Source organism: Triturus cristatus, chromosome 2_1 (genome assembly GCF_964204655.1).
Source record: "Triturus cristatus chromosome 2_1, aTriCri1.1, whole genome shotgun sequence".
NCBI classification, from domain to species: domain Eukaryota; kingdom Metazoa; phylum Chordata; class Amphibia; order Caudata; family Salamandridae; genus Triturus; species Triturus cristatus.
This window is the reverse complement of record NC_140581.1, coordinates 967,579,580-967,604,029: the sequence shown is the minus strand read 5'-3', so window position 1 is coordinate 967,604,029 and position 24,450 is coordinate 967,579,580. Positions and strand designations below refer to the sequence as shown.

General features: G+C 44.8%; 1 protein-coding gene and 1 long non-coding RNA gene across 4 annotated transcripts in view; one reads left to right on the top strand and one right to left on the bottom strand.

The window, feature by feature from the left end:
- Positions 1-24,450, top strand: part of NFIB (nuclear factor I B) — a 630,357-nt gene that overhangs the window by 248,430 nt on the left and 357,477 nt on the right. The window lies entirely within an intron of this gene.
- Positions 1-24,450, bottom strand: part of LOC146866131 (uncharacterized) — a 52,424-nt gene that overhangs the window by 13,831 nt on the left and 14,143 nt on the right. The window contains exon 2 of the long non-coding RNA XR_014970502.1: positions 6,835-6,889. This is a non-coding gene — a long non-coding RNA (uncharacterized LOC146866131). The remainder of the gene's footprint in view (positions 1-6,834; positions 6,890-24,450) is intronic.

Below are 24,450 nucleotides of genomic sequence, written 5' to 3'. Positions count from 1 at the left end.
GAAAATATATAAGTGGCTAGAATATAGACCCACACAACCGAAAACCCCAGAAAAGCAGGCGGACGATCAGACATCGAGGGAGACAGAGACATTAAAACAAACAGAGAGAAACGTAGGCTCGAAATGATACAGACAGAAAGGCGGATGCACAGAGGAAAACGCAGGAGAAGAAAAATGAAAAATAAGCAAACAATAAACAGCAACAGAAAGTCGAGGAAAATGGAACAAAATTGAAAGAAATTGTCAAAATTTACAAATGTGGCTACATACAAAACAGGTGAACTGAAAATGGACAAAGAGAAATTAAACATTAATACAAACATATATATATATATATATACACCTGCAACTGTATTTTCAGGTATCTATAAAACTCCTGCCCGTCTTATTTTCTATATAACAATCTCTACCCTAGGTTTATTTCCCCCTTCTGTCTCTGTCTTCACATAAATCTTCCAGTTCATGCTTCTTTTTATCTTTACATCGGCCTGTTTCTTTTATTAATTGGCTTGGAGAAACAAGAAAGCAATGGCGTTATTAAGTCAGAAAATCAAGAGAAGATAAAACAAAACATGGTAATGGCGACGATTTCATCTCGATTGGCGCCATTTTGTTGCTAATGACAAAGTCAGAGCATTGTGTGCCAAAAAACAACAAAATGGCTTCCTCCTTTGGAAAATTCCACCGGCCTTCGTGAAAGTGGGCCTTTTACCTTCGGTGTGCGAGTGTCTGCTTCAGAATAAAAGCCATGCTGTCCCTTAGGTGAAGGGTGGACATGCGCCTCGCGTGTTAATGGTCACCTTGACCGAGCAAAGCTCTCCGCAAGAGGTCAGTTCATTGCCTGGCGTGGCCTGGCCGTGCGGGGACAAGGATATAACGCAGCTCCCCACAGCACGGAGGCAACGCGTGCGCGTGGGTTAAATGTACACAAATATTCCACACTTAGCACCTTTCGGGGTAATGAGACACTCAGACCCAATGGGCGGAAGTGCACAACGGCGACTAAAAGCATTGAGGTGATATACTGATCAGTGTGAGTACCCAACCATCGGTGAACATGCCATGGCAGAGAAAGTAAAAACGTGTATTCAGAATAAGGCGGAGGTGCGTCAGGGGGGGTTTAGGGTAGGCCATGGTGTTGCGGAATCACGGATGGAATACGCAAATAGAAGTATTAAGAAAGCATGAGGGTTTAAGGTCAACGAGAAGGCTGGGGTGGGGGAGGGCACCCAGGACTGACACGACGAGGCTTTTATGCTCTACAGGAGGTGTGAATGAGGCCTAGTAACAGGAGCAGAGGGAGAAGGAAGCTATGGAGAGGCGGAAGAGAGGAGGGAGAATACAAAACAAAAGTGGAAAAAGAAAAAAAAAAGAAGCGGAAGAAGAGGAAGATGAAGACAAGGAAGACAAAGAGTGAAATAAAACATGAGAAAGGAAAGATAAAAGAGCCAAAAAACGTAAAAGACGCGGAATAAGAAGAACATGAATTAGATGAAAAAGGTGGCGAATAATAAGAGAAAGGCGTGGGAGGAGAAGAAATGGGGAGATGAGAAGGAACATCAAAACGAGATGAAGAGGAGGAGGGAAGGAAAGGAGAAGGGCATGGAGGAGACGATTGATGAGGACTAAAAGTGGGACAAACACAAGGAGAAAAAAGTGGAAAGAGGGACAAACATAAGGAGGGAAAAGCGGGAAGAGGGAAGAACATAAGGAGGGTAAAGCATAAAGAGGAGAAGGAATGACACAGGGTAGGCGAAACATGAGGAGGAGGGCAGAAAATACTGAACCATTGGACCTATGACGTGGCAGGGCTTCAGGCTGCAGACGAAGGCCGGGTGTGCTCACCGGGCGGGATCCGATGTGAGAATGACCATAATATGAAGTGTGAGGTCCGAAGTATCCTGATGTATTGAGATGTATCTGAGTCTTAAGTACTGCAGACGCACACAGGCACGTACATTCCACGTCACTCACAGGGTTCAGGGTTGCACGTCAGAGGGCATGGCACGCTGGTGCGTTGTCACCTGGGTCACGACCCACTGCTTAAGGGTCACACAGGTCTTGCCATCGCTCTACCAATGCTACTCCTGCCTCTTGTGGTTGAAAGTCCAGTTGCAAATGGTTTCTAATGGACACTTTTTGTTTCGACATAGGATATACACATTTAGCTTTTTGACATAGGACTGGCTGCACATATTCAGCTGAAGAGCAAACGGAACATTCTGCTAGTTAAGGGATTGTCATTAGACACCAAAACCCACCAGTGACCACTTCCGTGATGGAAACAGACACGGCTAGGAGTTTCTCCACTTGGGTCAGTTGATAACTAAAAATCAACATGCCAGCCACCGGTTCTAGTCACAGTCCATTCACAACTGGTCAGATGGTGTTGCCCCCTAGGGCTGCCAAGTTTCGGATCATGCGCCTTTACACCACATATATCTTGTCCCTTCGCCCTGCGTCACACAGCGCCGCTTTAGGAGGGCAAGTGAGGTTATCTAGCCACCCCTCTACCTTGTTTCCTGTTTCCCTCTAAAAGCGGAAGGGGGCTCAGCTCCACAGCATCTCCCACCTCTTCCTGGAGCGGGGCTGTGACTGCGGAAATGATGACCTAGCTGTGGCACAAGTGAAGAACGGCTGGTACTCCAATGAAAAGTATGACATCTCTCTTGAAAACTGCCGGTACTCTCACTCTCAAAATAAAAAGGTGCCGGTACTCAGTACCGGACAGTACCGGCTCATTTAAAGCACTGTGTGGCACCGAGGATGAGGGTCCTAGGTGCGCATATGGGTGTGGCGGAGCGTGTTCTGGAAATAAAATCTACCCTGGCACGTGGCTGCCTCTCGAGAGGGATGGCAAGGACCCGGCGCTGCACAAACATTGCACCGGCAAAGTACCTCAGTCGATTAAAGCAGGCGGGTCGAATTCAAGCAGGGCTGATTCGACTGTTTATCATTAAAAGTTCGAAGAAATTAGCACAACTAACAAACTGTTTATTAACAGCGCTACGATACCGCACGACTAACGCGTTCTGCACAAAAAGACCTGAATGAATTTCCGTGGCTTCCACTGCCCACATAAACCACAAACGAGCAATTCCAAAACCTCTTTTGACACGTGTGCTTTTAAGTCCTCTCTGGACCACGCACAGTGTAGGAGCTGCGTTTACAAACGCTGCGGAAAACGTCTTATTTTGAGGAGGCTGACGAACTAAAAAAAAAAAAAAAGTTTGCCATTGGGCAGTTAAATATTTGTACCGACAATCTCGTGATAGAGACATATTTTATTTTCAGGATAGCCATGGTTTTCCATGAAAATGTCGGAAATCGATGGCGTTTCACGGACGTCTATTGTTGAAAGCGATGACATGTTTAGTGTTAAAATGAGATTGTGTTCATTGAGTGTGGCTTTTAGTTTTCCCTTCAACGTCCGAATGGAAACGGGTGCTTCTCTTTTTGTGAGGACAGACATGTACTACGGCAGCCCCCACACGCCGAGAAATAAAACGGGACGAAAAGTGAAAATAATTGACGCCTCTCTCTCCTCCCCTTGGGGCCAGGTTGAGTCCGTTCACGCATTACAGGACCTCGAAAGGCCGCCATTACCTGGGAAAAGAGAAATAAAAATACACAAATGGCTGACACCTCGAAATATACGTTCATAATATGGCAACCGTTTACAAACGGGTATTCATTTATATAGCGCTGTGGCCAAGCGTTTTGCGTTTCGCAGCGCCGCCAACGCGTGTTACCATAATAGTCTAGCCATCTTGGGATGATAAAAAAGAAACGCCTGCATTCCGGGGTCCAGGCTCGTCTCCCCAGCTACCTCCCCCTGCTGTTCGACAGCTGTACCGTGAATTCGTCGTTAGTTAGATTTCTGAGTGGCCGTTTCTGCATGTGATGGCTTGTCTCCGCTGGTCAGACAAACCCGGGACAGACGGAAATATAACACACACAGCGGCGGCCGTAATGCTGCTTGAAAAACAAACAAACTCGTAAATAAAGACGGAGATTAAATATACTTCTTGCGCCCTGGAAAAAACTGAGTCTAAAATGCACTTTGGCTTCTGTTGCACTGCGGGCACAGATGTCATGGACTTTGTTTCACAAGCGCCCCCGTTACCTCGCCGTCCCGCCCTTCCTCTCAAACGACCCAGAGGGCTGGGTACTGCCCTCAGCACAAAACTCATCCTTTCATCTCAGAGCGGACAGAAGTAGGTGTGACGCTCAGTGTGCCGGAGGGCACACCCAGGGGATATGGTTCATGTACACACCCCTTTCAGTGAGCGACACGCGTTGACGGAGAGCGCAGCTACCCAACAGAAAGGCACCGTTTTGCCTGTAACATTTCTGGGGCGCATCTCCACGGCAGAAAAGCAGATTCTTTGAGGCAAATTTTTTAGGGTGCCTTCCCACAACAAAAAGGCTACTGTATGCAACTACCATTTCTAGGGTTCGTCCCTCCCAACAGACATCAGTCGCCCCTGGAACATTCTAGGGCGCATCCCCAAGCCAGAAAGCCATCTTGTGGTCGTTAACATTTCTAGGGCGCACCCCGCCACTAAATGGCAGCTGCTCGTCTGCGCCACTTTTAGTGCGCATCCATCCTCACAACAGGCAAGCTGCTTCTTGACTGCAACGTTTACCCGGCGCATCCCTCTTCAGAAAGGCTGCTTCATGTCCAGGGCCAGCCCGCACTGCAAGCATACATCCCCCACAAGCCCCTCCCCCCTGCGAAAGTTGCCGAAATCTCTTACGTTTTCCGTCTGCTCTCTCTTGCCGGCGTCAGAAAGTTTGAGAAGTGCTAAAGTTTCCCTAGAAGTACTTCTGCTGTTCCCACTGCTGTCTGCAGGGCCGGGTGTCGCCTCCGCCAGCCCCGCTCGCCGCTCTTAAATGGACCCTGGGAGTTGGCAAACAAGTGCCCGGGGTCCCAGCTTGGCAGCCCAGAGTAAACCTGCGGGCTGCTGCCCCTACCCCCGGGTAGAGGCGGACGTGCTGTCTCGGAGTCTAGTTTTGTTCACACTTTATTTCTGTCTGCTCCTCAGACACTGCTTTTTTGTTCCACTTTCCCTGGTATTTAGGCTGCGTGCCCAGGCAGCCTGTGCATCAGTGCCACCAGCCCGGTCTCTCGCTGCCACCCCCGCCCCTTCCCCCCGACCCGCTCAGTGCTGCTCCACGGTGGGCTCGGCGGCTCTTGGCAAGTTTGTGGAGGGGGCCCACTGTCTGGTGGGCGAGAGAGGGGAGGCAGAGGCTCGGCAGAATCAAAAGAGATGGCATATGCCTGGGCATTGCCCGCGACAACAGAGGGTACAAAAATAGATACCATAGGAACTGCACAAAAGAAAGACACAAAATGGCGCAGTATTGAGCCTCACGTGACCCTTGCGCCAGCACCGCACGAGGAGCCTGTGTCATGTTACATAAAATGAAGTCTGGACTACAAAGCTGACACACGGAATCATAACGGCAGTGTTCGAAAACTTGCAATGCATTGATTGCATGTGGTAACGCTGTTCTTGTGCACATTTCGGGGCCCATAAAGTGCTATCTGATGAATTAAAATAAAAAATTGAGGCTGGTCAACAAATCAATATATTCAATAAATAGAGGGGCCAACTTTGAAGCTGGGCAACCAGGTTCGAGTCTAGTGGGAGGCTCAAACATCCTGTGATTCTGGGCAGATCACTCAAAATTAAAATTTGACACATTCAATAAATAGAGCCGCTAACTTTGAAGTTGGGGAACCAGGTTCGAGTCTGGTGGGAGGCTCAAACATCCTGAGATTCTGGGCAAATAACTTAATCTCCCTGCGCCCAGAAATGAATGTGTCCATCTGTAACGCAACTGGTGCTCATGTAAAGCAATACCTCCGGGTCTAGTTTGCGCTATATAAAACTGAAAAGTAAATAAGTATGAAGTACATTAGGCTACACAAGAAAGAGACAGAAAATGATTTCAAACCATACAGGTTTATTAAAGAATGAAAGATTACTGAGGCCAGATATCAGATTACTATGGATTAAACAAATATGGCTTCATCACCTAATGCATAGTTTGAGCAAATTCAAAATCATATAAAAGAGGACAAACTACTATGATGTCACCTCAAAAGGAAAGGACAAAGGAAAATCAGTTCTCTCACTTAGGAGAGTACTCTACAAGTCCTACTCTGCTCCGCTCTAAACAGCATCAAGAAACAGACTACTTTTTAATCTACTCTACACCAGTGCTTAATTTGAGCCGGGGCTTTCCGGTGCTCAGCACCGGCACTTAATTGGTGCCCGGTGCTCGGCACCTACACATAATTGTCAACAACATACTTAGAACAGCACCACATGGTGGCAGTGCTCATCTAATTTAGAGATGAGCAGAACAACGTTAGTTTAGGAATGCAATATACATTAAAATTGCTAATACCTGCCTCCCCAGCCATTCCTTTAGCTTTGGGGACCTGGAATAATCTGAACTGTCGCATATACAGGCGAGAGAGATGGTTAGTAGTTGTTTTGGCAGCGGTGACAAGGGCGTTGGGTGGTGCAAGCTGCAGTGGCCTCCTGGTCAGAGCCCTGGCCCTTAACCCGTTACCTGCGTGCGTCGGCCAACGGCCGTCGCAAGCACCACCTGGCTAGTGCTGTGCACGTCCGTTGGCCGATGCCGCCCCGCCCACTCATTAAAAGTCCCGCACCACGGCGAAATTTGTGCCACGGTTAATGGGTTAATATTTTACAAATTAAGCACTGCTCTAACATTTGCTACACCTACCCTCAGTTCACATGAGACAGTCCAATCAGATGAGATTAAAGCAAAATGATATAATTGTGTGCTAGTTACCTTCCCAAGACTCTTCACAATAAGCTTCTCTCTGAGTTCTTCATACTTGCATTATCTGTAGGAAGATGAAACACAGGGACCTGTATTCTGCAAGTGTCTTCGTAAATGTGCCACTCATTAAACCATTCTGTGATTATCACAAAGAAAAGAAAACATTTTGCAGGGAAAGAAAAAACCACAACAATGGATTTGAAAATTAAGAGTTAAGAGAATAATATGTTCATGTATCACAAAGTAAGATAGCAACCTACATCATCCATCTTAAAATGCAGGCCTGCTTTAGCTATGGTCAATCTAAACATGAATAAATATAGTTAATAAAAAGTGTGTGTTCATCACATGGTATCTCATCCACGTGTGTTCATCACATGATATCTGAAATGCTCACCCACATCAAAGAAGAACCTTAAAAAACCAAACAGAGTGTCCTGCAAGACCTCTATATCCCACAAGGAAAGATGTAGGTCTTACCAACTGGGCATGCGGATGTGAAGCGCGCCTTAAAGGGGCTGGAGCCATAAGCTGGCGGAAGACTCGAGGATCACAAAGAAATTGGCTCTGGAAGGAGGGAGGAAGGATGGATAACCCTTCCTTCTCAAAGTAATGGGGAAAAGATTAATGTGTGCCAGAAAAAGTTATTCCACCCCCACCCCACGGGGGCAGGGAAACAGGCGCAAGGTGATGCTGTCAATTAGGCAAGACGTCCACCGCACCCGTTCGCCCAAAGAGACAGGGCAATTTTTAAGGTGTCCTATTAACTCCTGGTAAAGTGGAATATAAGGTGCACCAGAGCGCCAGTTAACCAGGAGCTTTACCTTAACTGCGTCCTGGAAGGAGGATGTCCTGTCTGCTCACCGAACCAGGGAAGGGGGCTGAAACCCAACGCATTCCAATATAAGCAGGTCAATACAACAAAGCCGCAGATAGACAGTTGCGGAAAAGACAAGCACATGCTACAAAATAAAGACCATCAGCTCCCAAATAATGGCAAGCTGCAGAAGAGACTGGCATCACTCCTAAGTCAGGCTCAGCTCTTGAAGCCCAGGCTGCCCACAGGCTGTTTTACTATGGACAAGCAACCAGGGAGCATCTTAAGCCAGGCAGCTGTACATGATGGATCTCAAAAGAAGGCCAAAGCGTGGCTTCAAGCAAAGCAAACTTCGGAAGGGCACACAGTCAAAACAAGTGTACAATTACAATGTGTACGTAACGTTCAATTGATGTTTCATGAGCAAATTGGATAAACGCTCGCCACACAAATTGGAAGAAGCAACGAATGAGGGGAGGAGCTGCCCCCAGAAATACACTAAAATATGGAGGAAATGGTGGGGCTATTATGGTCTGGTTGGTTAACATAACAAATAGGTGCCGCAATGCTTATCCAGGGGTTGGTGGGATCATGTGGCTATGGGGACCTATTTTCACACTGGATTATTATGTATCTGTTCTTAAACTGAGCAGAATCATTGTTTGTGATAACCTGTTTTTAGAAAACAATAAAATCTTTCTCTAAAAGAAAAAATGGTCCCCTGACAGCAGTATATTAATTGGTGCATAAATCAATACACCTGCTTCCATGTTATTTCTTACAATATCTAAGTGTGTCGTTTTGATGTGAGTGGGTCATGGCCAGAGTGACCTGACTATATGAGTTATTTTTCCCGTCCCTCACCAAACCATGATATATGCTTTGAAAACAACCCTTCTGTCCTGCCATTGCAGAGACCTCTAGATTCAGTGTACGCAATGAGCAGTTCATAACTTATGCCCTAACACCTCTTTTACACATGGTGCTGGGTCTCGCAATGGCGGCCTGAGGTGAGTTGCAGAAATCCAATTCAGCTCTTCACAAAAATTGTCCCCTCACACTTTCCTTCCCATTGAGCAGCCGCGGTCGGTAGTAGGAGTAACTGCAGGGCGGTGACGTGGGGAGGGGGAAGGGCAGGGTGGGGGTTAGTAAACTATGGATTATGGAGGTTTAAAGGTAAGTTAACATATACATTAATAAAACGAATTTCGTTGCGTGCACTGCATCCCCAAATGCGATGCAGTGCACGCAACGAAATTCGTTTTTTAATTTATATGTTAATTTACCTGTAAATCTCTGTAATTCATAGTTTACTACCCCCCACTCTGCCCCTCCCCCTCCCCACGTCACCGCCCTGCAGTTACTCCTACTACCGACCGCGGCTGCCATTGAGTGCATATTACCATCCCCAATGTACAAGCTCAAGAAGTCAGATGCAGGAGGCATGCTGTACTGTAAAGCGTCCAGAATCATGGACCTCAAGGAAGACATCCACGGTCCACTGATGCGGATTACGCTAAACATCATGCCATGTGCTACCCAATAAGGATGAGCCTCAGAAGGATCTTCCACACCTATGGCCGCCCATCTTGAAGGAAAAGTGCTTGAGGATCCACAAAATGTTTGTGCCTGCCATGAGGTACATGAAAAGGGAGATGGAAGAGTCATACAGCAAATGTTGACACGTTAAACCAAAGTGGATCAAACATATCATTCACAACAGTAAGATTTCCAGTTTCCAGGCTGCTTAACCTGCCTGGACCCAGACTCATTACTGACCCCTGATGTCACCACCCCTATCCTAATGGAGTGAGGCAAAACATTTGCAGCTTCCCATCTCAATGCCTTGTGTACTTTGGAGAATTGATGCAAGGGCAATGCAGCACCATTTATGTTGATTAAAAGAGTGCATTGTGTTTAATGCCTGGACGCACCACCTTATCATGTGGGTTGGCCAGGAGCACTTCTCTGATAGCTTGTGCCCGCTTTGCCCCCCCGGTTCACTGTTTGAACTGGGCAGTCTAATTGTGGGTGGCCTCAATGCTATTGAATATCTTCAAACTGCAATCCCTCTGAGCATGCCACTTTGGGGGTGCAATTATTTCACTGAGGCGGAATGCATCAAACATGGTCAACATATACACTGTTTAAAAAAAAAAACAACAACAAAAGAACAGATATCAGGAAGCTTCCCTACAAACTCAACCAGTTTAGGGATACCAAAAGGGCTGTATGTGTCATTTCTGAACCCAGTTTCCCTGTCCCACAACCAACCAGGGCTTGCTTGATATGAAAACTAGACAGCCAACTCTAACCCTTGACAATCTCACAAACGCGATAGTGCTGAAAGGTGCTATGCACGTAAGAAGTAGAGCACCCTTCACTCTTTGTCTTTGAAATAAAAAATGTCTAGAACCCCAAAGTGAAAAAGTACTAAAAGGATCAGTCCTAAAAAATGTAAAGTTATCTAAGGCATACACCTAAGCCTTCATTTTTGTAGGGGCTAGTGATGATACTATAAATCGTGAGAGCAGAGGCCACCAAGCTTTCATCGATCCATCAGGAAATCTGTGATCTTCTGCAGAATCAAAGACACAGAACTCCTGCGCTGAGAGGTCTGTTCTTGTGCGGTTGCAGGTCCAAAGAGGGTGACCCTAGATCACTCGTATAACTCCCTGCTGCCATTCCCAGAACTGGAAGAATCCACCCTCCATTTTTGAGGGACAGTGTCATCTTAAGAATTTTTTAGGGCCCTGGTCCAAACATATTTTTAGACCCTCATTCAGAAGAACCTTGAATTTTTTTGCCTATTTTCTTCTAATTCAAGCCTGCATGAAGGAAGTGATACAGAGACATTGACAAAGGGGAAATTGAGTTTGAGTTTAAATCATTTCTAAAGCGCGCGTACACCTGGCGGTTTCATGGCGCTGCAGTGATAAAAAGATCACAATCCCAGGTGGCCACTTGGAATGTGGAGTCCCTGGGTAATTGCCCACTTTGCCCCAGCCTTAAAACATCTCTAGTGAGGGGAAGGCAGAGTACCATAAGTGATGTCAATTTACTGCCGCTAGTCCTCTCGGAAGTACCCGCCCATCTTACCAGGCAGACCCAATGTGGCTCTGGACAGAGGAGCCCACTCTCCACACACAGCTGTCTAATGTGCGCTGCCCATGATTAAGAGAGTGCATTTCTCACGCCGCTGATATACTCTGTTCCCTGATGAGCAGGTACCTCACATTGGAGGGATAGGATGTGCAGAATGTTCTGTCTGTGGCCATGCCCAGAAGAACGCGAGGGCCGTTGAGTGAAAACATCAGCCTTCAGCCTCCAGCCTCTAATGACCTGAGTGGTGCTGATGAAGGTAAATAGTTTCTATTCAAATATGACATGGATTGCACAGAGGAGCTAAACCCCCATATTGGAAGGGTGCATAGATATCAATAGTGGAATAGGTTCAGTGGCACAAGAGCACGCCTGTGTGAGGGACCCAGTGCAGCCTAGTTTAGCATACCTTTTAATTATGACCCCAGTGGCCTTTTCATTTTGCTGATGTTAGTGGCAATTATGCCTATGCCATGCTACCTCCAACCACACTTGCATGGCTAGGCAAAGGGCCAGCAGCTGACTGGCTTGTTTGTTTGCCAGTTCAGAGGTTGAAGAAGGTTCAGTGTGGACTTTGTGTGTATACTCTGACTTGTGGAGTCAAAATTCTAATCTCCCCTGAGAGTCAGAGCCCTGTTTAGCCTCCTCCGGAAGCAAGATCTGCCCCCTCACTGGCTGTAATGCCGTTGACTCAGTCTTTTGATTGCAATATGTGAAAAATGCTAACCCCAAAACAGGAGACACAGGAAGTTTTCCAAAGTAAACAATCAGAGATCAAGGACACAGAGAACTTTCATATTAGTGTGGTAGGGTCTTAGGGAATTTCCCTACAGGTTGCATTCATTATATTGTGTTTTACTACTTTGTTGCTCACTGCCTGTTGGACTTGACCTCTCTGCAGGGTAATCCCCAAACTTTTTTGCCTTCAGACCTCCTTTTTTGCCGATTTTGTTTTTGCTGGCTTTAGGATTCTGCACACGTTACCACTTCTAACCAGTGGTAAAGTGATTGTAATTTCCTAAAAACATGGTAAAATCGGCTTATACCCAATAGGCGTATTACATTTACTTGTAAAGTGGGACTAACTGTGCCCAGGGCCTGCACATTAAATGCTACTTGTGGGCCTGCAGCACTGGTTGTGCCACTCACTTAAGTAGCACTTTAAACATCTCTCAGGTCTGCCATTGCAGCCTGTTTTTCTGTTTTTAAACTGCCGTTTTGAACTGGCAAAAGAAACCTTTTGGATCCAGCAGAACCCATGCATTGCCTCTGCTTCGTAACACAATCCAGAGCAGAACTGACGCATCGTCGCTGCTGCATGGATTGGATCCATTGCAAAGACAGCTCAACTGAGCCGCCTCTACCTGATGCATTCTTGGCACAGGCCCTGGCATCCCTCATCAGAGTCAGTCTCGACGATGCCAGACTCTGCATCGCAGCCTTGCAGCTCTTCGGAACCTGCGCATCGCCTCAACTGCGCAGCGCATCCTCGATGTTGGACTTTGCATCCCAATTCCTCACCAACAGCATCCTCGGTGGCGACGCAGTACCTCACACCGCAGCCTCACGGCATCTCGGAACTGATGCATCACTTCGGCTGCGCGGTTCATCTTTGACGTGAATCCTTGCACCACTCAGCAAACCAGGATTTAAGGTACTTCATTCAACGGGCCTAACTAGGTCCCTGTAATGGGCCCGCGTTCCATCGTGGTCAGCCTGAACTTGTGACTTTGTCCCAGTCTGGCGCAATAAAATATCTACATATCTCCTGTTCTGCTGATTGGATTTTTGTCATTTTGGTCTTGTTTTATTTATTAAAATGAATTCTATTTTTCGAACTTGGTGTGGGCCCCTTTTGTGTGGTGTTTATCGCTTTATCACTGTTTGAAATGTTGCACAAATACTTTACATATTGTCTATAAGTTAAGCCTGAATGCTCTGTGCCAAGCTACCAGAGGGTTGGGCACATGTGAATTTAGGGTTGACTTGTGCCTCACCCTGACAAGGATTGTGGTTGCTGCTTGAGTAGGGCTCACACACCAGCCAACCAACAATCCAAATTCTTACACTGCTCATTATGCCGACTGGCACATAGGGCAGCAATGAAGGCCTCAACTTTTGTCTTCTTTGGGCAAGTTTCTGTATAGTGCCCTAGCTGTGGTTCAGGGTCTTCCTTTTTGTTTCTACAGTTTACCTCCACATATTCTTCGGCCCACCTCTCTTCTGTTTACTTTCTGGGGTCCAGAGGAGAGCTGTTCTTGGTATGCACTCTTGAACTTTTCTCTTCTGATGGTGTGTCCGATCCATCTTCATCTTTTTCTCAAAATGATGGTGTCCATGTTCTCTAGCTTCCATCTGGTGTGCAGTTCCTGGTTGGAGATTGTTCACTGTCAGGAAATGAACAAGATTCTTCTCAGGTTACTGCTGTAGAAGGCTGACAGTTTGGTGATCCAACATCATCCACCAGCATTCTGACCCATACAAGAGTGTGCATAGAACGCAGACATGGTAAAGCCTCCTCGTGGTGTTGGTGGTATACCTAGACGACCTCCACACATTGTTCAGCATCCTCAAGAGCAGACTGAACTTGGCCTTGTTCAGTCTGCTCTTGCTGTCACCGCTTGCCCCTTTATCAGGTCTGATACTACTGTCTAGATAGATGAACTCTTTAGTAAAGGCTAGGCCATCTCCATCATCCTTGATCGGTGAAGGGTTTGAGATATTGAGTGTCATGACTCCTGATTTCATCGTGTTGATCTACAGGCCCATTTGCAGTGCATAGATGTTGAGGTGAGAAGTCTGTCCTGCATATAGTGTTGTGTGTGAGAGGGAAAGGCTAGGTCACACCCACATAGTCAAAGACCTCCAGTGAAAATAATAAGGTGCATCCAATGCCTCTGGCTTGGTCTTCTGCTGTGCATCACAACACCCAGTCGATGACTAGGTTGAAGAGCAACACTGGCATCATGCATACCTGTCTCACACAGGTCTTGAGGAGAACTATCTATTGCCGTATGTCTAGGGCTGTCATGGTGGGTGATGCCAAAGGCTTTTTCAAAATCAATGAAGTTGATGTATAGCTGTATCTGCGACTCCGTGCACTGCTCTATGATGTTGTGTTGGGTAAGGATCTGATCAAAATATCCTTTGCCCTTGCGGAACCCATCCTGTTTTTTCTTAACAGCTTGTCCACTGCATTAGAAATGTGCTATACAATGATTTTTTCCAGGATTTTACTTGGGATTGACAGAAGGGTGATTCCATGCCAGTTGTTACATTTGGTTAATGCAACCTTCTTTGGAATCTTGGGGCCCGATTCACAGAACTAACTTAAGACAAAATCCTAAATTTACTACCATTTTGGTATTCACAGAAGGCACTTACTCATTTTGGTATTCACAGAAGGCACTTACTCATTTCGGTATTCACAAAAGTTAGGAGTCCTAACGTTAGGACTCCTAAATGCCTTCTGTGAATACCGAAAGCCTTAAAATTAGGATTTTTCTCAGTTTAGGAGTCCTAAGGTTAGGACTCCTAACTTTACAACTACTAAACTGAGAAAAATCCTAATTTTAAGACTTTCGGTATTCACAGAAGGCATTTAGGAGTCCTAAAGTTAGGAGTCCTAAATTTAGGACTACTAAATTGAGAAAAATCCTAATTTTAAGACTTTCGGTATTCACAGAAGGCATTTAGGAGTCCTAAAGTTAGGAGTCCTAACTATACTACTACTAAACTGAGAAAAATCCTAATTTTAAGACTTTCAGTATTCACAGAAGGCCTTTAGGAGTCCTAAAGTTAGGACTCCTAACTTCTGTGAATACCAAAATGAGTAAGTGCCTTCTGTGAATACCAAAATGAGTAAGTGCCTTCTGTGAATACCAAAATGGTAGTAAGTTTAGGAATTTGTCTTAAGTTAGTTCTGTGAATCGGGCCCCCAATGATTATTCCTTGGTTCAGGACACATGGTACTTTCTTTCCCTCTCAAATTGATGTAAACAGTGGTTGGAAGATCTTGGCTGATGTTTCAGGGTTAGCCTTGAAATATTTCTGCATTTAGGTTGTCTTGGCCAGGAGCTTTTCTATTCTTGAGAGATCAGGTGGAAGTGGCAATTTTTTGTTTCTATGGTGGGCGGTGTTCCCATCCAAGTCTGTCTTTGCTACTGGGATGTTGGCTTTGCTTGTTGGTACTAGTCTGTTCAAGACTTCTTTGAGGTGCTCGGCCCAGCTTGCTTCCTGCTCTTTCCCTGTTGTGTGTAGTCTGCCTTGCTTGTCCGCTATAGGGGTGTTGTATGTTGCACAAGATTTACCACTTACTATCCTTGTGATCTTGAAGACCTTTCCCCATTCTCCTCTACTGGCTGCCTCCCTTGCTTGGCTGGCCATGTTATCCATGTATGCCCACTTGTCTGCTCTTGTCACTCTTTTGACTGCTCTGTTTGTATGTATTGTTGCTTGTACTGCTCCTAAAGTCTCTCGGATTTGGCCTCCTTGAGTTTCTTTTTTGCTTCCATCCTGTCTTCAATTGCTTGCCACGTAGCTTGCCTTATCCATTTTTTCTTCTTCTTTGGCTTGGTCCCCAGGTATGTTTCACTGCTCTTCATATATACTGAAGGGACCTGTTCCCATTTCTTGTTGACTGCGTCTACAGCTGGATCAGACTCATCATTCTTGTCTGCCAGGATTTGGAACCTGTTTTTGATTTGTAAATTGAATGCCTTCTCTGTCTTGGGGTCCTGAAATGTTGCCACATCGAACTGCTGTCACCCTGATGTTTTGCATTCTGTTTTTCTTAACTTCAGCTTCACAAGAGCGGCCACTAAATGGTGATCACTGCAGACATCTGCTTCCTCCTCACTCTGATATTTTGCAGTTAGTGTCTTATCATCATCACAATCTTTATTTCGGCATATCAGCCATAAAAGAACAGATTAAAAAATCCAATTTACAAGAAAAAGTTAAAATGATTAAATGCATACTAAAACACCATCATTTAAAACAATGAATTAAACAATAATCAATATCAATAATAAAAATAACTTAAATATGCATAATATTAAAATATACAAAGCATTAGTACCAGTCAAAACAGTTAAGTATGCAGTACAGGGTTGAGTAGGAGACTGCATGAAAAGTAGGAAGCAGCTCTCACACATTGCCTAATAATCGATAAGATTTATGCAGTTAATAATTCAGATGTTTTAGGACACAATTTGTACCGGAACCACCACATGCAATATACAAATCTAGAAACTGGATTTTACCTGGGCAAAATTTCACTTTTGTGCAACCTTACAATCATTGCAAGCAAGTAGTCCGTAACCCCCATCTTGGCTAACACTGACCGCAATGTGGTCTTGGAGATCCGATTAAAGCCGAACGTAGGTTGAGAAACACCACATATAAACGGCCGCCCTCAAGGACCAAGTTTTTCCAATATAACATCTGGAGCTGGAATAGCTGATCGACAGTGGAAGTGCACTCACGAAAACCATCCAGTAGAGGTGTAAGTATGTCATTGCCCTCCATCCAGTTTTGTAGTTCTCCCTAAAATAATTTTGAAAAACAACTTTTGCGTACAACCAATAAGGCTAATAGGCCTATAGTTAGCAGGTAAGAGGGGGAACCCTTTTTGTAAATAGGCATGATCTCTGCTCCTGCCCAAGATGATGGAATAGGGATCCCAGCAATAATTGCATTAAAATATAGCATAATACATGGCGCTCCAAACATCAATCTCAGATAGGAAAAAGTCACCCAGGACCTTATCAATCCCTGGTGCTTTGTTGGGCACTACTTTCCTAATTACTGCACATACTTCCTGGATTGTGAGGATCGGGTACTCAAAATAGGTTTAGGGCTTTTCGGGGCCATGGGTTTTAGAGCCCAGTTCAACACGTGTGGGAAAATCATCGCTCACCGCCCCCGCTCCGAGTATAAACCAGAGAAATGCTCTATCCAGCCAGGAGCTGGAATATTATTCTTTGTGGGGTAATAGCCTGCCTTATTCCCAGTGGCTACTATCTTCCAGAAAGTACGTTGGTCACCATCTTTTGCAGCAGCCAATACGTCTTACCACTCCCTTTCATCCCACTCCCTTTTTGCTTCTGCTGTAGTATTCGTATACGCCGTCCTCTTTAATGAAATCAGGCTTCTGTCCTGTAGTTTTATACAAGTGATTAGATCTGATTTTGCGGCTCAACATGATCGATTAAACCAAGTGGGTTGATTACTTCTAGCAACCACAGGCTTGACTTCCTTAGTGAATACATTCCTCAGGCCCTCAAACAAAAGCTTATGGGATTTCCCTATCAATGCCAGGGGGGCACATCTGAAACCAGAGTAAAATCCAGACTGAGCAAATGCCCCAGGGATGCCTCCACTAGCTTGTAGATTGAATCAACCAACTCTTGAGACTGCAGTAGAGTACATCATTTGACTCTACGTCAGTTGAAAGACAATTACATCCTACTACCAAGAGGATTAGGACGACTGCAGGGACCCCTATGCTTGGGGAGATCCATCATGAGAATTAGGGTATTATGATAATCTATCATGCCTAGGTGTGACTAGTATGGGGCCGATTCGCAGAACTAACTTAAGACAAAATCCTAAACTTACTACTTTTGGTATTCACAGAAGTTAGGATTTTATCTTAAATTTGTCTTAAAACAGACTTAAGACAGGCTTAAGTCAGACTTAAGACAAACTTAAGACAGACTTAAGACAGACTTAAGACAGACTTAGGACAAACTTGAGACAAAATCCTAACTTAAGTCTGTCTTAAGTCTGTCTTAAGTTTGTCTTAAGTCTGTCTTAAGTCTGTCTTAAGTTTGTCTTAAGTCTGTCTTAAGTCTGTCTTAAGTCTGTCTTAAGTTTGTCTTAAGTCTGTCTTAAGTCTGTCTTAAGTCTATCTTTATGTTTGCCTTAAGACAAACTTAAGACAAAATCCTAACTTCTGTGAATACCAAAAGTAGTAAGTTTAGGATTTTGTCTTAAGTTAGTTCTGCGAATCGGGCCCAACGTCCGTAAGGTATTCCCAAAGTCCTACATCTAGCATCAAATAATCAAATAGACTGGTGCGATGGGTACGACTATATGTGTGGTTCCCATCTGTATTGGAAGGGGTTCTACCATTACAAGCACAAATACAATGTTTTAAAACTAAAGCGTTTAATTGTAGGTCCAGGGGAGACCATTTTTTAATTGGGAATTTTTAAGACCGGGATAGAGCAATCTCTGTCCTCCTCTTCAGCATGATTAATAATGCTTTTGTCAAGGGGCTCAAATTGATAATTAAAGTCCCCACCCATGATCTTAAACATTTCTTCCACTGAGGAGGCAAAATGCATGAACAATACATAAATGGTTGGGGATTCCTTTTTATTAACCACAGACCTGAAATACACATTATAAACACAAACAACCAATGACTGTGAGAATGTAAGTTTAACACATAAAATATCACTAGTGTTACTTGTGACTTCATTGGATGTACACCCAAGTGTAGAACTCAACCACGTTGTAAGGCCCCTGAACCTTGCTGGAATTTGCATAATCCACTCGGCAGGATGATTTGCTGGGCCACATGTATCAACATTAGGAACAGTGATTACCTAATTGCGATTTTCTTGGAATTGCAATTACGTAATTGCTGTTCCTCATGTATGAAACTCAAAGAGTTTCATTTAGCGATTCCTATGGGATCGTAAATCGACCTACCTCACTAATATTAATGAGGTAGGTCGCAATTTGCGACTCCCTAGGAATTGCTGAAATCATGGGGATGGTGGCTTGCTAGGGTCAGCAGGACACCTTGTCCCTGATTGCTTTTAAATAAAGGAACCATTTCTTTTTAAATGCAGCCTGCGTTTAAAAGAAAAAAAAGAAAAGTTTTCTTGTCATTTTTTAAGAGCAGGCAGGTCTTTGGAACCACTGCCTGCTGTTAAAAAATGTTTTCGCCACCATTCCCAAAGGGCAAGTGGTCCCTTGGGGACCCCTTCCCATTTGCGAATGGGTTAGCGCCAGCTTGAAGTTGGTGGTAAAATGCTAATGTTTTGCGACCGCATTCATGGTCACAAATCATTCATACATACCGCTGCAATACGGTACTTGGAAGGGGTGCCCTAAACACGCCCCTCCCAAATACCAAATGGCAAGCTCATTTTGTGGTTTCGGTAACAGGTTACTGAATTGCAAAATAGGTTTTGATACATAGGAAAAGCCTTTTTTGTGTTCGCATACTGGTCAATTCTGCAACTCGGCCTGTTTGTGAAGGCAAAATATGTTCATACATGTGGCCTGCAGAGCCATGTCTTCAGAAAGAGACAAAAATCTAGCTTGTCTATGAAGAGGCCCCACTCTGTCCAGTCAAGCTTGGAACCAAAATCTGCTATGTTCCATGAGATGATCCGAGTCAGCTGGTTAGGTTCAGTAGGACCTACCTCCACCAATGACCCTCCCTTATACTTGCCCCAGAATTGTAACGAGTGAGAATATCAATTGACAGTACCTTCTCAGAATCCCCCCTCTCTATATCACTGTTGCTACAGTGGAATTCATCTAAGCACAAGGACGTGTAGTTGTCAGGTTGCGCTTGTCCCTGTTACTTCTGCCGGCATGGCTGTGTGTTGGTCTTGGCTCCTCAATAAGGCAGGAAAAAAACCCTGTTGAGTCTGCTACACCCCCATCATAATTTGGGCGATCATGGCTGCTACCAACTTGGCTCACTGCATCGTCAGCCTGTAATACTGTATGTGCCACGTATTCCTCTTCCTCCCACAGTGATTCTACCATACAACATCCAAGGGAAGTTACACCAGACCCAATATGACTGTCCTACCCCCCAAACATCCATAAGTCAATCAACACCATGAAGCACCAAGAACTGGGTGTAAACTGAAACATTGTAGCCCACAGAGTTATATCGGTGTCTATTGCATTTAACAAAGATGGAGCGGGGTAACAAGAAGTGTTTAGTAACAAAGTTTAGTCTTGCCCAACTAAGAATCTGGGTTTGTAAAAGTATCCAAGGGGCAATAGAGATCTACCTGAGCCAATACCAGCCTTGTCCACAGGGTCAAATAGCAATCTACACACCACATGTGGGCTTCTAAAATTGAGAATAATGCAGTCCCCTTGACGGTCCATGGGCCCGACCCAATCCACCTGATACTACGGGCTAGTAAGATGTTATTCGCCATAGTGAGGGGGAACATGCTATTCCGCATGAGTCAGTGCAGAGATTTATGTACATGTGTTTCTCTCTGGTCCTCCCGTAGCTGTGGTGCTCCAGATATAATCACTACATAAGGGCATGAAGCAGGAGGTAGGTTAATTACCGGACGTATCTGTTTTTGCTTAGAACTATGAGGCTTGTTATGTCCATGGCTTACCGCATCATGGGGCATCCAATCACTCTGGCTAGACATTCCATCTTTATAGAAATAGCAACAACTATGCTATGCATCACCTTATCTCAATCTTCACACCATCTCATTTGGGCTTTAAGTCCAAACTATCTTGGAGCCCCAAGGAGACACTGAAAGGTAACTTTCACTCACAGAACAAGCACCCAGTATCCTGGTAAGCAGGGAACATGTGTAATCTCACCTGTCCTGTTGCCAAGCAGTCCCCGTCGTTCCACAAATCAGGGGATACAGCCGAAAACCACTCCATATTTCAAGCACAAAGGTGGTGCTGTGGGACTATATGGAAAAGGAGGGATGCTGCAGAGGTACACAAGTTTCAAATTGGACAAGTAGAAGGAGGGCTAAATGGATGAAATACTCCAAAAATAGCCCCTCAATATTTGGAGTAAAAGCAGGCTACTGAGAGGATAAGCTATTCTTATATTACAAGATGGGCGCAGCAGGGAGGGGAGTCCCACACTGAAAATCTATTAGGGGTGTTGAACAGATACATCACTCACCTATTGAAGGAACAGCACTGCCAAAATTATTCTGAGGGAATGCATGACAATTATTCTGGAAGGGCAGGAGGCGGGCAGAAGTAGTAAATTATCCCCGCATTAGGTGGGTGAGAGGTGTGCTGTGGATTTATATTATTTACATGCTGGAGGGTAAAGCGATGCTGTTGGGTTTGAATCATTTCCATCCTGAAAGAATAGAGGCAATGCTGAGAGGATAAAATACCTTGCCCCACCAAATCTCCTCCTCCAAAAATTAAAATAACTTGATGAGTCTGGGGCTGATGTCTTTGTGTGTTTTCACACCCTTTAAAAGACATCGGCTGTTCAAAGTCTTGAAAGACAAGCTGGAAATCAAATATTTGCAGCTCGTTTTCCTGCTACTATGTGATATTGACTCATCACCTGGGAAGGGAGCTGATATGGTGTGACACACAGCAACATCGTGTGAGTTGGCAGGTCTGCAACTATATTATTAGTAAGCCCCGAAGATGAGCTCTTAAAACCATCCATAAAATTTGACATTTTGGGCTGAATTCTTATCAGGATCTTGAGAAATCCAGAAACCCAATGATGCAGCTTTGTTCACCAGAGTTACTTTTTAGAATATTTCTAGTATCCGTCTCCTTTGCTGATTCCTGATATTTGGATTCTGAATGTCATGTGAGACCAAGGAAGGTGAGTATATATTTACATTTATAGACCACAGGGCTGCAATTATATGTCTTCCAGTTGATAACCCAGCATTATTCCTTCTTGTAGCTGAAATACTGGTTAGCATGAATGCTCTTGCCTGGAAGGCTACACCCATAGAAATCAAAAATTCCATTCATCTCTTAACCACACTTTCTTTCATCTTTTCACATATCATTTTGTCAATTATGCCGATCACAACTTAGTGTTCTCAAATTACCATGCATTTACCTAAAAATTCCTGTGAGCTTTGATAATCAACTTCGGCATGATCAACATGCTGAGTACCAATCATAGCAAATAATCACCTGGCCCATAGCAAAACCCAAAACACCCAAAACTGGCCTTTTAAATTCCCAATGACATTCACTTTTGTAGGGCCCCTTTATTTGTGTTGTTTTTATCTTTGGCTGACTTCCTCTGTATGACGGCAGAAATGTCTCTAAAGTGTCCTTTCTAAATGTCTTTATTACCAGAGAACACGTCTACCCTTCTTTCCTCCATGCCTCTGCAACCCACAACAGGTGTGCTCAGCCTTTACCTTGTTTAACGTGGTGAACCACTAGCACCCCACACTTTACTGGTTTATAACTTTCAACAACCACACTAGTCTCTAGTGCTTACACTATTTCCATTCTATGCACCTACGCGTGTACATATAGTAACTCTATGTGACTATAGCCCCTTTACTAACAACTTTTTTTTTTTAAATCATGCAAGGCTTTATGGAGGAATGTGAATAGCAGTATTGTGGATCATGTAATTTAAGATATCATCAGTGAGAAATGTAATTTGCGAAATCGTAAGCAGTATATGATTGGGGGCAAGTTATAGTTAGTTTACTAAACTTTAACTGGTGAATTTCTGGCGTTTTTTTGTAGGGTTTTTAAACATTAGTTCTTATATCATTTCAACACCTAAGTATGATGTCACTTTACCCCATGTTTTTTCAGTGAATTTCTGATGTTTTCTTAATATAAGTGATGCTCTTATTACCACACTTAACTATAATGTCACTTTAATCTTTGTTTTTTTCAGTGAATTTTTGTGTTTTGATCGTACTCAAATCTAAACATATGCCCATCCCCCACAGGCAACCTCTGCTCAACTCTCTAGCTTTGGCAGTGAGTTGTGGGGGTTGGTGGCAGGGTTTGCACCCAACCCCTCACGGGTGCTCAATCCCCCACTGCATATGGCCTTCAGCCGTATGTCGCATTGGTTTGCCCTAGTGCCTAACCCACTGCAGGCAGCTAAAACCTACACTGCAAGGCCTATGGTATGCACAATAGCAGTACTTTGTTTGCAGTACTGTGGCACCTGGACCGCTACCACTCTACAGCACTGGTATTGGTACTGGGCGCTCGTGTCATAGTTCTGAAGTTGGCCTCAGGGTTTGGCTCCTAGCCAGGCCCTGTGCCCCACTACCCACAAGCGCCTAACCTCTCACAAGTGCCCAACCTCCTGCCAGACCCTGCACTCATCGCTGCGCGGGCTCCTAGCTTCCCACTGCCCATGGCCTTTGGCTGTGTGAAGTGAAGGGATGGAGGAAGGACCTGGCTAGAGGCCAGCGAAAGTGTTTCAGTACTGTGACACCAGTACCATGCTACAGCACTGGGGGCCTTACGGTACCATGGTACTGGATGCTTGTGCCATAGTTGTGAGGTTAGTCATAGGGTCTGGCGTCTGACCAGGCCCTGGGCCCCTCTCCCCACAGACACCTAATGCAGGTGCCCACCCTCCTGCCAGGCCCTGCACTCATCACCTTGCGGGCATCTAACTCCCCTCTGTGCATGGCCTTTGGCCGTGAGCAGCAAGGAGTTGGGTGCAAGGCCTGGTTAGAGGCGAGGCCCTGCACCCAGGGGAGCCCAACCCCCCGTTGTGTACATTATTCATCCATGTGCAGTAGTGGTTTGGGCTGGTTCCCAAACCACTGAAGGCCGCCAAACCCAGTACACAGTCTATGGTCCGCAGAATGGTGGTTGGCCGCAGGGTCTGCCAAATGACCAGGCCTTTCTGTTTTTTTAAAATTTGTTTTCAGTACTGTGGCACTAAGGTACCGTTGTACCACAGGGGGATCTTGCTAGGTACACCAGAACCAGGCCCTGAAAATGCGGTACCTACAATTCACAAGACCAGAGGGTTAGGATATTCCCACCCAGCCCCACCGTGTGGCTTTGATTTTTTTCCCCACAGAAATCAGGCATCTAGCCCCTGAGTCCTGCATTTGCTGCCACAACGCATTCTCCATGTTATGGCCAGCCAATAAGGATCTGTCCATCCACTCTGAATGGGCCAATCAGAGCAAATCTAGACACCAACGGTGCAGATATCGCTCACTCCGAGCACCTTTTCAAATTCGAATTTATCAAAAATGACTTAACAGACTTACACCAAACTTTTCCTGTATTCAAGAGGAAAATTTCCTATGGGAAATAACATTGGACATCACACTTTAGGTATCTCCCCTTTTTCTTGGTTCCCGCTTGATTGATTGGAGTGAAACTATCCATGAAGGAGCATACCTGGATGGACTTTTGTTTTGAAAATTTTTATGCAGATTCATAAAATGATGACAAAGTTATTAATAAAACAAAAAATGCCTTTCTATGACCTAACTATACATTGGAAAGGCCTTTCTGGATTTGAAGATAACTTTTGACCATACAGACGGATTTGCATGAAGTTTGGGAAATCTCTGAGTCAGAAAATTACCAGCTTGCGAGCTTTTGTGCAGATATGTTTTGGGGGGGGAAAAAATTTATGGGTGGGGTCAACTAGAAGTGATTTTCTATTTTAGCTCGTCACAGCCTGAACTACAGGGTGGATTTACAACAAACTTGTCTTGGACGAAGAATTTTACTCAGGGTGCTTTTGTTGGTTTGGTGTCAATCTGTTCAGTAGTTATTGAAATTGTAGCATGGAAAAAAGTTGCTAAGCGGGCTTTAATAACTCGTGAATACGGTCAATCGCATTATGCTTTTTAAAGAAATATTACTGGCTAGATGAGTGCTCAGAATTGTTTTTTTGCCTACTTCGAACTCTCAAGTTGGCTATAACTTCAGAGATTCACTTTGGAAAAAAAATG